We start from the raw sequence: 12,270 nt of genomic DNA on the forward strand, positions 1-12,270 counted from the left end.
AACTACGTGTGACCCTCTCATTTGCCCTTCAACTTCATCCAGAGTTCTGAGTTTCGTCATATTGGATCGTTTCCCTTCTTGGCTTTCAAATATCCTGGTATAATTTGTTTTGAGTGGGCATAACTATATTCTTTTTGATAGTCAACTTCCTTGAACTTCACTTTCCAAGAGAAGCCCAAGGATTCACTGTACTAGTTTTCAAGCTTGATACAATTAGCTTCCTAAAAGTTAATTTTCTTAATCTCACCAACATTTCTATTTCCTTCCCTCAGGGAAAGGAATTCAATTTCATCAACTTGTGATTGTTTCCTCCAGGTTTCCTTCTACTATTAGGAGCCCATCTAAATTTTCCCTGTGAGCCAGTATCGGATCTGATGTCTGCCCTGGGAAATGTTATCACAGTCTTTATCACAGAAGACCATGCTGTGAGACCTCATTCTTTCCAAACTACTCTGTCATCAGTATTCTCACTTTGATATGTACCTGTCAACCTACATCTTTATTTAAAATTGCTTTAAGTTGGCTAAAGAAAACGTTATTAACCTTTCCTTGGTTTAGTGATTTACAAGATTTATGTTAGATTTAGACTATCCTTGTTTCAGGTGTTCTTACTATGTTAATTTTAATTCCAAATAATCAATTACTATATCTTTTTTTCTGGATTTATGAGGGCATTAATTTTAGAAATAATTATGGAATGCTCTCCCTTCCCTAAGCCAGTTCCAAGTGCCTTTCTACTAGTTGTCAGGTATTTTAATAGCATCTTAACTCTGGCCCTAAGATGAGACCTTCAATACTCCTGATTAATTCCATCATTCAAAAGTCACATCAGAGCATATTTGCATAGTTGTATGATAATTTCCTTACAAAGGAATATGGTAATATAATAAAGAGACATTTTAAATGTATTATGTAATGGTCATTGAAACATGTAAATGTCCCTGTCCACAGTGGACAATTTCATAAAAATAAAAACATCAAAGAAAATAAGCATTTAACAGAAAAAGGATAAAAATCTTCAACTGGTTTGTATTAGAAAAAAAGTACGTGAAAGAAGATTTGGTGAGAGCCTAGGGAGGAATTAAATGAATGGCTAAATCTATTTAATGGATTAAACAAGAAGATATTGAATGACTAAATAAGATAAGAAATAATCATTTTATAAAAACTTAAAAGTGCCTCAAATGATTTTTTATTAATTTTTTTTATTTCTTCTACTAAAACATTTTGTGTGTTACTATGTGTGACTTCAAAGAACACAGATAAGAAACATGTGGTCTTTGTCAAGAAGATTATAGTCTTGGAATGAGAGATAGTTTATACAAGGCTTTATTTTCTCTCTTTTATTGAATGTCTATGATAGAAATCATAGTGAGTATGCTGAGAATGCAAAGAAAGTTTGGTAGAGGGGTCATATCCTTAGAAGTATGAGGAAATGATCAGGGTTAAGAATATCTATTTATACATATTTGAAAATCATCTTAAGATTGTGTTGACTGCATGAAGACAAGGATATTCCATTGCTGTAAAGTATATCTCAAGCCTAGAGTGTGAGAGGAAAGCATTAGAGAGATAACCACAGGCTAGACCGTGGATATTTTCATTGAAAGTTCGGTCTCTGAAGCACCGAAATCTTTGGTTCTTTATATAAGGACACATTTGCCAAAACAAATCACCAGGACACAGGTTTGGCTAATGGCTAACATGTTATTGAGTTGTTGGACCACGAGAGACTGATAGATCTGAGCAAGGTATTTGGAGTTTGAAAGCTACTGGGTTGATAACTTCTGCCACCTTGAAGGGCTGCGGGTTATAGCATGAATCAGCAGTGTGTTTATGGTGGGAAAAAATGTCAAGTGTTAGTTCCTTTCGGGATGTTCTCCTGTCTATGATTCTGGTCAAGATATTTCCTCAATGGCACTTGCATCTATGCCAACATGTCTTAAATGTTCTAATAGTTATTTTCAAGTTAATGTCGATGAAATGTTTCATTTTTTAAACAATTCCTTAAAAGAACCAGGTAATAACTTTTGTTTACTTCAATAATATTTTTTAAATTAATTAATTAATTTTTTACGGTGACATTGGTTAATGAAATCCAATAAGTTTCAGCTGTACACTTTAACAGTAAGGCATATATATACTTACACTGTGTGTTCACCTCTCATTGTTAGATTTCTTTATGTCACCACATATTTGACCCCCTTTACCTCATCTACCCCCCCCCCCCCTCTCCTCCCCTGCCCGCGGTAACCACTAGTCTATTGTCCATGATCATGAGTCTCTGTTTGTCTTGTTCATATGCTACTTTTAGGTTTATATCCCGCATATAAGTGATATTATGTGATTTTCAATTTTTTCTGTCTGGCTTATTGCGCTTAACATGATTATCTTAAGGTTCATCTATGTTGTTGCAAATGGCAGTATTTCATCTCTTCTTATGGCTGAGTAATATTCCATTGTATATATGTACCACAGCTTCTTTAGCCTGTCATCTATTGTAGGACACTTCAGTTGCTTCCATGTCCTGATCACTGCGAATAATGCTGCTATGAACATCGGTATGCAAATATCTTTTCAGATATGGGTTTTCAAGTCTTAGGGGTAAATACTCTGTAGAGGGATTGCTGGATCATATGGTAGATCAATTCTTAGTTTTTTGAAGAACCTCCATACTGTTTTCCACAGTGGCTGTACCAATTTGCAGTCCCACCAGCAGTGTATGAGGGTTTCTATTTCTCCACATCCTCACCAGCATTTGTTATTACTTGTCCTGTTGATTACAGCTATTCTAACAGGTGTGAGATGGTATCTCATTGTGGTTTTGATTTGCATTTCCCTAATAACTAGTGATATTGAGTATCTTTTCATATATTTGTTGGCCATTTGTATGTCCTCTAGGAAGAAGTGTCTGTTCAGATTTTTTGATTGGATCATTTGTTTTTTGTTGTTGTTCTTATTGAGTCATATGAGTTCTTTGTATATTTTGGATATTTCAATAATATTTTTGAAAGGTTTTGTTTTGACTTTTATGGATGGTTACTAAAAGAAACCCTCTTATGATATACACATTCATATAAATACACTTTAGCATCTCCCAAGTTAAAAATGAGTTCTAGGTGCCCCTAGACACCATACTCTATTTCAGTTGTATTCCCATCTCTCTCTAACCCTGTTCAAAGCAAACCTTCTCAAAAGAGTTATTTATATTTACCATCTCTCTTTTCTCAGCAACTACTCTCTCTTCAGCCTACACCAATATGGCTTCATTCCCAAGTATGACCCATAATGTGCCATTTAACCCACACTTGTCAAGATCACTCACAATCTCTAGGATGCTAAATCCATCTGTTTTTCATCCTCTTGCTAGACCATCTAGTAGCATTTGACAGTTTGCCTTTCCTTCCCTCTTGAAACACGTTTTCTTCTTGGTTTTAATGATACCACACTGTCATAGCACCCATATTAATCATTGTGGGTAGTGGACTTGTATTTTTCTCTTTACTATTAGGTATATAAATGTAGAATCATTATGTTGTATGCCTGAAACTAATTATGGTGTATACCTGAAACTAGTATAATATTATATGTCAAATATACTTTAATTAAAAACAAAGTTCTTATAACCATAGACCTAATTATATACAGTTGTGTGTCTAAGTATGTTTTTTAAAAAGATCTAAACTGTTAACAGTGTCAAATAAAGAGCATTTATATTTATATACAGATTACTTAAAGATGCACATAATTCTTATAAAATAAAAAACTAGAGAGAATGAGGGCAACAATGAAAATCAAGCTCATAAAAGCCCAAGAGACTATATACAGTTGAATTTTCTTTCAAGTAAAAAGAATACATTTTCTTAGACAAAGGCTTTTATTAACCTTGAGATCCAGCAGCAGCTGCTATAAAACATTACTAACAAGAATACATGGAACAGCTTATCACTATAGGCCTGTGATGTAATCACAGAACCACTGGATGTGAACCAGAGCAGGTGGATTAAAAATTATGGCATTGTATCTTAGCTGTCTAGAGGATGATTAGGTTAGACATCTGCAGGCAAAGGAAGCACAGCACTCATATAGTTTTTCAAATAAATATCTTGTTTTTGAATATGTTTCATAGGGATATTATTAACCAAACAGTAAGTGGTCGAGAATTGGCAAATGGAAAATTTTACCAATAGATGTCTCTAACTAAAGTTGAATTCTACCTATTTTCCGAAAGAGTGGAAATGGAATGCTGACAGCTTTTATTGTGGCATTTTATTCTTTCGGAGAGGATTAGTTATGTTCAAGTCTGAAAGGTCAGTGAAATTCTTGGTTTGGAAAAGGTTTCATAGAAATTAGACTGTCATGGAGTTTGTACAGCAAATATCACTTCCTTATATGACTTTTCCAAGATTAAAAATTATCCCAAAGTTCTTAAAATAGCTGTCTGATGAATCAATATAGAATAAAAAGTTTTCTTAAGTTAAAAAATAAATATAAATCAATTAAGAAGACCCATAGTAATTAGGCAATTGGTATTTGTCTATTTAATTAAAATTTATCAACATGTAATATGTATCAAAAATTTTGTTTTAAACTCAGATATTCTACATCTAGCAGTCAGTCCAATGAAAATAATTAGAAATATGCACAAGGAGTTATGGAAAGGACACTAATTGAACTGCATGGCTCTCTTCACAACCCAAAGCAGAGCCTGAGACAAGGATTTGTGCTAGTGTGGTAATACCAGGATGGAGGGATGAAGGATAGGAGAGACTGAGGCATGGAGAAAAAGCTATAATAAGTGTCTGTTGTTGAAGTCACCAACTGGGGCTTTATCCCACCTGGGATCTCTTCAAGAGTCTGTATAATCCTTCTCAGAATTTTTCTCTCAAAGACCAACTGGTAGAAGAATTCATCCCTGAGGGGTCATCTCCCATTGGTAAGGGCTACTGTGCAGGCATCACCTCTCCTCACCATCTGCCTATATTCTTCATGGATTAATGCCAATTCCTGGGCATCCTTGGCCTCATAACTAGAGAAAGACACCTGTTATAAGCCTAGACTATTAAAGCCCAAACATAACTATCTACTACAGTTGTTGCTAGAATCAATACTGAAGTCTGGAGCATGGTGGCAGGACATCAAAGGCATTTAAGACACTAATTATGGTGGTCATTTTCAAATAAAATTTAAAAATTGGGAAATGACTGAATAAACCAGATATATACAAAAATGAATTTTGGTTATATATTTATAATGAATTGCCTATATGACAAAATGTTTTGCAGCCACTTAGATATGTTTAAAAGAATATTTAATGGCTTTGGGAAATTGTTCATAGTATTAAATGAATAAAACAGATAATAAAAATATTTATAGGTCTTAGTCATTTGCATATATATGCATAATATAATTTAAAAACATATATTTGCCTTTTATAATCTAAATGAGGGTTAAATGAATCAATATGATTTACATATATGTAAATCAAGATATGTAAAGAATAGGATCTGATGTGTATAGGCATGTAAGTGTTAACTGAAGACATAAAAAAAAATCTAAGTAATAGTGGATGAGATAAGGAGAGAAGGTTACTGGGAAGAACTTGTCAGGACAGGCTTTGAACAGAAGTGGACTCCAAAGACTGAGAATTAGTAAGGATGAGAATCTGAACTAAAATTTTTATAGGTCAGAGAAGTCATTTTTAAGCAAATAATAGTAATAATAAAAAGCATAAAAACTTAAAACTAGTTTCATGAGTGGTGTGAATATTTGTGTGGGGACCAAGATATTTTTTGCAGTATACGTAGTAAAATATATTACAGCACAGATTAATTAATTTTCCTGTCTCTATCTTAACAATGGATTTCTACGCTGCCTCCAAACTTTGGATTTTAAAATTAATTTGATCAGATATTTTCAATGTTTTAGCCACCTGGCCAATATCTAAGTAAATATACTGACTTTGCTTCTAAACTTGTCTGTAATTATTAATGAGTCATTAGAAGACTAGACCATCTTTTGTTAAATTTATAAGAACTGGCACCCAAAATTTCAAGTGAAGCTTATTAGATTGAAAGCTACTTGAGGGTTACCATTGCATACTTTTTAAAGATCTTAGTAGTTTATTCAGCAAATGCCTACAACGTGCTAGGTATTGTATTGTGTGAATTTAAACATTATAGCTGTGAGGAGAAACGAGCTAGCTGTGGAATAGGTGTGAGAAGAGTGTAGGTTATACTACACCTCTGAAATTACGTTGATAGGTTTTATATATGAAAGCTTTACTATTGTTATCTTTCTTCAATTATTTTCAGTTATTTCACTGATTGTGGGATGGGGGCATAGAAAACTAAAGAAAATAGGTCTTCATTCGGACCCACAGCTGGTGGTTACACATGTAATTAATGGAAAGACTGTTCACTGGTATTTATTTTAGAACCAATCCCATCCCTGCCCAAGAAAATGGCAGTGCTGACAATTCACATTTTCAAACAGCCAGTTCATTTGGCTGCCATAAACTTGTGGCTGTAATAAGTTTATTTAATATTTTATACTGCATATGTAAGAATCAGAATTCATACAGAGCATAGAGTTTTATTTTCATTTGATAATAGTCCTCAGGTTTGATACAGATTAAATGAAATTCATGGCATACACTCTGATATGAAATTGTATATATTTATCTTAAAATATATTTAATTTGCATTTCCCCAAACTTTTGAGACATTTCAGTAGTCTAATAGACACCACAAGTTTGAAGTCCGTGGGTGACTTCCATGCCACAGTCTGTGGAACTCCGACATTTTCATAATTAACCAAAGTCTGGGATTCAGTTTTAAGTTGATCTTTGCCCAACCATTCAGTTCCTGAATGTAATTAAGTAGCCGAATTTTATTTTGGAGCATCCGGCATTAGTTCCTAGAAGCCATGCTACTAAAATCATTTGGTTTCTAAGCATTTCTTTATGGAAGGGATAATTTTCATAGGATAGTATTTTATTTAGGGGGGTTTCAGTTCAATATTCTATATAACATGATTCTCTCTATACAACATTCTCATGCCTTTGCCTGGCTGGTCCTTCATTTTCCAGATTTCAGCCTAAATAACACTTCCTAAGAGGCCTTTCCTTAATTATCTATGTAGCATCTACCAGAACATTATCTACCTCAAATTATTTTAAACCATTGTACTATATTTATCATATATGATATCTAGCATTAACATATTTTTATTTTATTTATTCTCTTTATTTATTTAAATTTATTTTTATTATGGTGACATCGATTAACGAAATCCAGTGTTTCAGGTGTACGATTCAATAGTAAGGCATATTTATATTGCATTGTGTCTTTGCCACCCATAGTTAGATTTCTTTCTGTCATCATATATTTGACTCCTTACCCCATCTACTACCTCCCTCCCCAACACCCCCTACCCTCCGGTAACCACTAGTCTATTGTCCATGTCCATGAGTCTCTGTTTGTCCTGTTTGTTTGTTGCTTTAGGTTTATATCTCACATATAAGTGATACCATGTGAAGTCCGTGGGTGGTTTTCAACTTTTTCTTTTTCTGTCTGGCTTATTTCATTTAGCGTGATTATCTCAAGGTTCATTCATGTTGTTGCCCCAAATATATAGACACTGACACTTGCTCCTGTGGTTTTACTTTGCAATTGTTTATTAATGTTTTGAAATTGTTTCTCTTTTCCGACTCCAATGAATGTTAAAAAAGATTAATAAAAACAAAGTAAATTTTTTTTTATTTTCTTGTCTGAATATGTAAGGTCAAAGAACTTAAATATCTAACTTTTTATATTTAGTTATATATTAAAGTTTATAAGATTTTCAAAAGAAGAAACTCTTCAAAGGCTCTGATATTTTTAAAGTATCCTCTTCTTTTCTCCTTTCTCTCAGTAGAAACTCAGAGAACTGCTAGTTCTCTGCTCTAGAACTCTAGGTATCTGCTTTTGATTGTCGCACAGAACTCTCACATTCAACAGGTTCAAAACCGAACTCAGCAGATACCCTCCAGACTCCATCCCTAAGAACCCCTCCTCCAATGTGCCTTATATTGATCTTTGGTACCATCTTCCACAACTTCTGAGCCAAGATCCGAAGATGGTGTAGAATTCTCTTTCTCTCAGTCCACCACTTTTTAAATCACCATACTTATCTACATATATTTATATATACATATGTCCCTGTCTATCTATAATACCTATCATAAAAAACCTATTTGTAGTTATTTGTCTTTATCTATCTATCTAATTATCTATCATCTATCTATCATATATTTTATCTGTTACCTCTATGTCTATTTTGTTCTTTAATAAAATTTAAGTCAACAAAATAAATAAAATAAAATTTAAATCTGTTCCTTCCTCTACATCCCTACTACCTTTACCACTTCCTGGGTTCAGGTCATTTTTTTGGTATGAGTTATTCAATTCAACCTTCTGTTTTGCTCCCTCCAGTTCATTCTACTACCCCAGAGTGATTTTTTCTGTAAGTCTATCTCTTCTGCCTAAGCTCCCTCTATGGTTCCTGAATGCCTTCAGGATGAAAACTAACATCTTAGGATAATATACACAACTCTTCATGATATTACCCTTGCTACTTTTCAGTGTTATATTTTCCTTCTTCCCACTTTGAGCTTTAAATATAAAAATGCAGAACTGCTTATAATACCTGAATGTACTCCTTTCCCATGTCTCCTTATACATTCATTGCTTTTTCTCTGAAATGATCTTAATGCTTTACTTATTCCAGTTAACTACTGTGTGCCCTTCAAAATTTAGCTAAGCTGTAGTTTTGTCTAAAATGAGTTTTCAAGCCTCTCATTTGGGGTAACTGCTTCCTATTTCCATAGTGTTGTGAATATCCCTGTCGGTATTTATTATTCCTTATGTATTGTTTTTTTCCTGCTTTCCTCACAAGGCTATGAGCTTGTTTAAGAGAAGAAGTATGATCTTTATATAAATCTCTGGTATAGAGTATAGTGTCTGGCCCAAGTTTATGCTCAACATATGTAGATAAATGAAAAAAATAGTCATAGAACCAAGAGAACATTGGCTTCTATTTGAAAAAAATTCTGCAACTAGGAAAAGGAGACGTAAAAGCGATTGGTACATAAAATTTTGTTTCAAATTCTGCTTTCTGTGTGTCAGGAAATGTTCTAAGTATTTTTCATGTATGAAAGCATTTTGTCAGTGCGATTACCCTACGAAATGAGAACTATTATTACCCATTTCCATATCAGGAAATTGAGTCACAGAGGAGTTTGTTTACCTAATATTATACATGTTCTTCGCCTGGGTTCTTTTGAAAGGAGTCTGAGGCAATAGTTTATGTGCTAAAATTGTATTAAGGAATGCAAAACCAAGGAGGCAGGAGTTAGGGAAAAAAGACCAAGACTAGGAAGGAGAGAGTCAGTATAAGGTAGCAATACTGAGCTGATCAGCACTTGGCATCAAGTTCAACTGCTCTGGATCTCTCAGAATTATTTTCTGAGAGGCTTTATGTTAAATACATCTCAGGACTGTCTAACCATTAGAGAAGAGAACAAAAGAAAGAGTATCCATGGGTTTACGTGTCCCATTAGAAATATTTTTCCAATATTTACTTCTGGATTGAGCAAGCACAGTTGTCAAAAGGATCCCCTGGTGTTTTATGATCTTTCATAAACAGCATGCACCAGCGAGAAAGGCACAGGAGGCACTGCTGGGGAATGACTGAAGGTAGAGTTGATTTGCTTCCCTCTGAACCATCTGAAACCTGTGCAGAGACGATTGCTGCAGCAATGGCTTGGCTGGAATGGCAACCAAAGACCCTGGAGACGGTACAGCTGGAAGGATCCGAGGAGATGTATAAGAAAAGTGATGTGTCCTTCTAATTAATAGTGAAACCCTAATTCCAACTCTGGCAGTCTCACTTCAAGTCTTACAGTCAGTGTTGCCCTTCGGCCTGGGCAGCAGTGGCCTTTGACTGCATAACTCAGGTAAATTGATGTTATAAATTTCATAAGGCACCTGCTTATTACCCTATTTTTGTTTAAGACAAAATATTTTCTGAAGTTGCAGAAATTTTATTGGGTAGTGCTAAAAATATTTCTAAAAGATTGTAGTTTTACTGGGTTTTATATATTGTCTTTTGGATAGATTTCCAATGAGAAGCTTGTAGGGAGGCAAAGGTAATAAAAAGTTATATCATTTTTGCCTCAAATACTATCCCATCTCTACTTTTCCTTATTGAAGTTGTAGACTCTGGCCAATACTTTTCAAAGAGACACTGTTGATTTGATACTTAGTTTTTGTTTTTAAGATTTTTCCCTATCATTACAATTTTGGCATGTTATACTCAATAAAAATTGGAAGATTATAAAATATTCCATTCTTGATCTCCCTGTGAAAAACAAAGGGGAAGAAATGGCTACTATCTAATCATCTTGAGAGAGTACTCTTAGAGCAATTAAACCCATCTTCAACCACAAAGTATTTTAAAAACATTCTTTTTTTTTTCCTAACAACTGTATTTTTATCTGACTTCATCATAGAAATCTGCCATGATGCAAATTTAGATATTTTATATTTGCATATGGGAGCAATCCTTCTATTTTTAATCTTTTGTATATAGAAACTAAAACAAAACCCCCCATTTCTTCTTGGTTCTTACAAAATAATATTTGATTATTCAAAAACCCTATTTTTATTTACAGGTTATCAATTTATTATAACATATTCTCAGTTAACTTCAGAAATATAGAAGACAGATTTTAATATATCCTCTGAAGTTTTCTATAAGAAGTTTAGTATAGTTTAGGCCTATTCATCTGAGATAGTGAAGCCATTCGTAGGCTAGAGTACTTTAAAAATAATCCAAATATTCATTCTCAAATATCTATGCAAATGAGACAAAAGATTAGCATAATGATTAAACATTCATAAAAAATCTGCTCTGCTTTTTATGGGGCATGGATACTCTTAATGTTAAATCCTGAAATCAGGTGTCTAGGCATGACAGATTTCTCAATGCCAAGCAACTCCATGTCTCAGAAGATGTTCTTCTGAACTTGACCTGAGCCAAATGCAATCAGCAAGACAGCTGGGAGGACAAACACACTGGTGAGGGTAGAGAATCTCTCACCCTTCTGGCTGAGTTTGTTCTATAACTCATACTTTCTACTACAATTATTTGAAAGTTGAGTAAGAAGTCATGACATCCAGACAACATATTTCTTACAAAACCCTCTTTGGTGCCAGAGGCTTATACAAACTTCCTACTCCAAGACAGATTGATGCTCATAATCATGATGATTTGTGACACTCACTTGACATCTTCAAGCTACAAATATTCAGGATATTTGGCCTAAAATAAAAACTTTTCAAAGTACATTAAATAATTTCTTTGGACGGATTTTAAAGTAATGAAAGTCTAAAGTGTGTATGTATGTATTGTTATTTTTGCTGCTACTGCTGTTGCTCTATACATCTCATTTATTTTTGTTTGTAAAATAGTTTAACTTCTAATATTAATATTTACCTTAAATAGTTATTATTGCAGTTGTCTAAAGTGATTGCTTTATCTGTGGGGAAAAGGACCACAGACAAACAGATTGTGATTATATGTCCAAGAAATAGATTGTTCTTTACAAGAACACATTTTTGTGAGCTGGCAATCTCCTAAGGTCAAATGACTTTTAAAGACAAGTGGTGGGATTAAATGGCTGTGAAATATTTGGAATGCAAGTTGATACTTAGAAATTTGCAAATGGCAATTCTTTAGAAGGAACCAGATAAAATCAGAATATTTTACTGAGCTCAGAAGTAAAAGGGTAAACAATATAAAATGCAAAACACTCGAAGTGATATGTTTCTATAGCCAAAGAGCAGTTTTAGTTGTAAGGAGCTTGTAGGATAGGACAATGCTCAACTGTGATAGGTTATTCATGTTGTAGTTTTCAATGTATGATAAATACAAAGCATTATCTAATCCAGAATATTTGGAACACCTCGGAATCTCTAGCTATTCCATCAAATATCATGGGTTATGTCCACACTGAAAATATCTGCCATATCTTCTATATCTCTGTGATTTGCACACAGTAAACCCCTCTGTTTATAGGGCCCCATACACATTTTTTCTCTCTCTCAATCTATTTTTCTCTCCCACTCCTCTCTACATCTGTAACTTTCCATTTACACCCATGCCATCACTGGATGTGACTTTTAGTTCAAAAACTAACAATGGATTAATGACTTAACTGTAAGACAT

General features: G+C 33.9%; 1 long non-coding RNA gene across 10 annotated transcripts in view; it reads left to right on the forward strand.

The window, feature by feature from the left end:
* The window catches only part of LOC107195425, a 292,038-nt gene that overhangs the window by 243,246 nt on the left and 36,522 nt on the right, over positions 1-12,270 (forward strand). Inside the window, exon 8 of one of the 10 annotated variants that reach the window (XR_003045228.1) lies at positions 9,688-9,997. The exons of the other annotated variants lie outside the window; for them this stretch is intronic. This is a non-coding gene — a long non-coding RNA (uncharacterized LOC107195425). The remainder of the gene's footprint in view (positions 1-9,687; positions 9,998-12,270) is intronic. 10 annotated transcript variants of the gene reach the window in all.

This window comes from Pteropus alecto, unplaced genomic scaffold (genome assembly GCF_000325575.1).
Source record: "Pteropus alecto unplaced genomic scaffold, ASM32557v1 scaffold81, whole genome shotgun sequence".
NCBI lineage: Eukaryota > Metazoa > Chordata > Mammalia > Chiroptera > Pteropodidae > Pteropus > Pteropus alecto.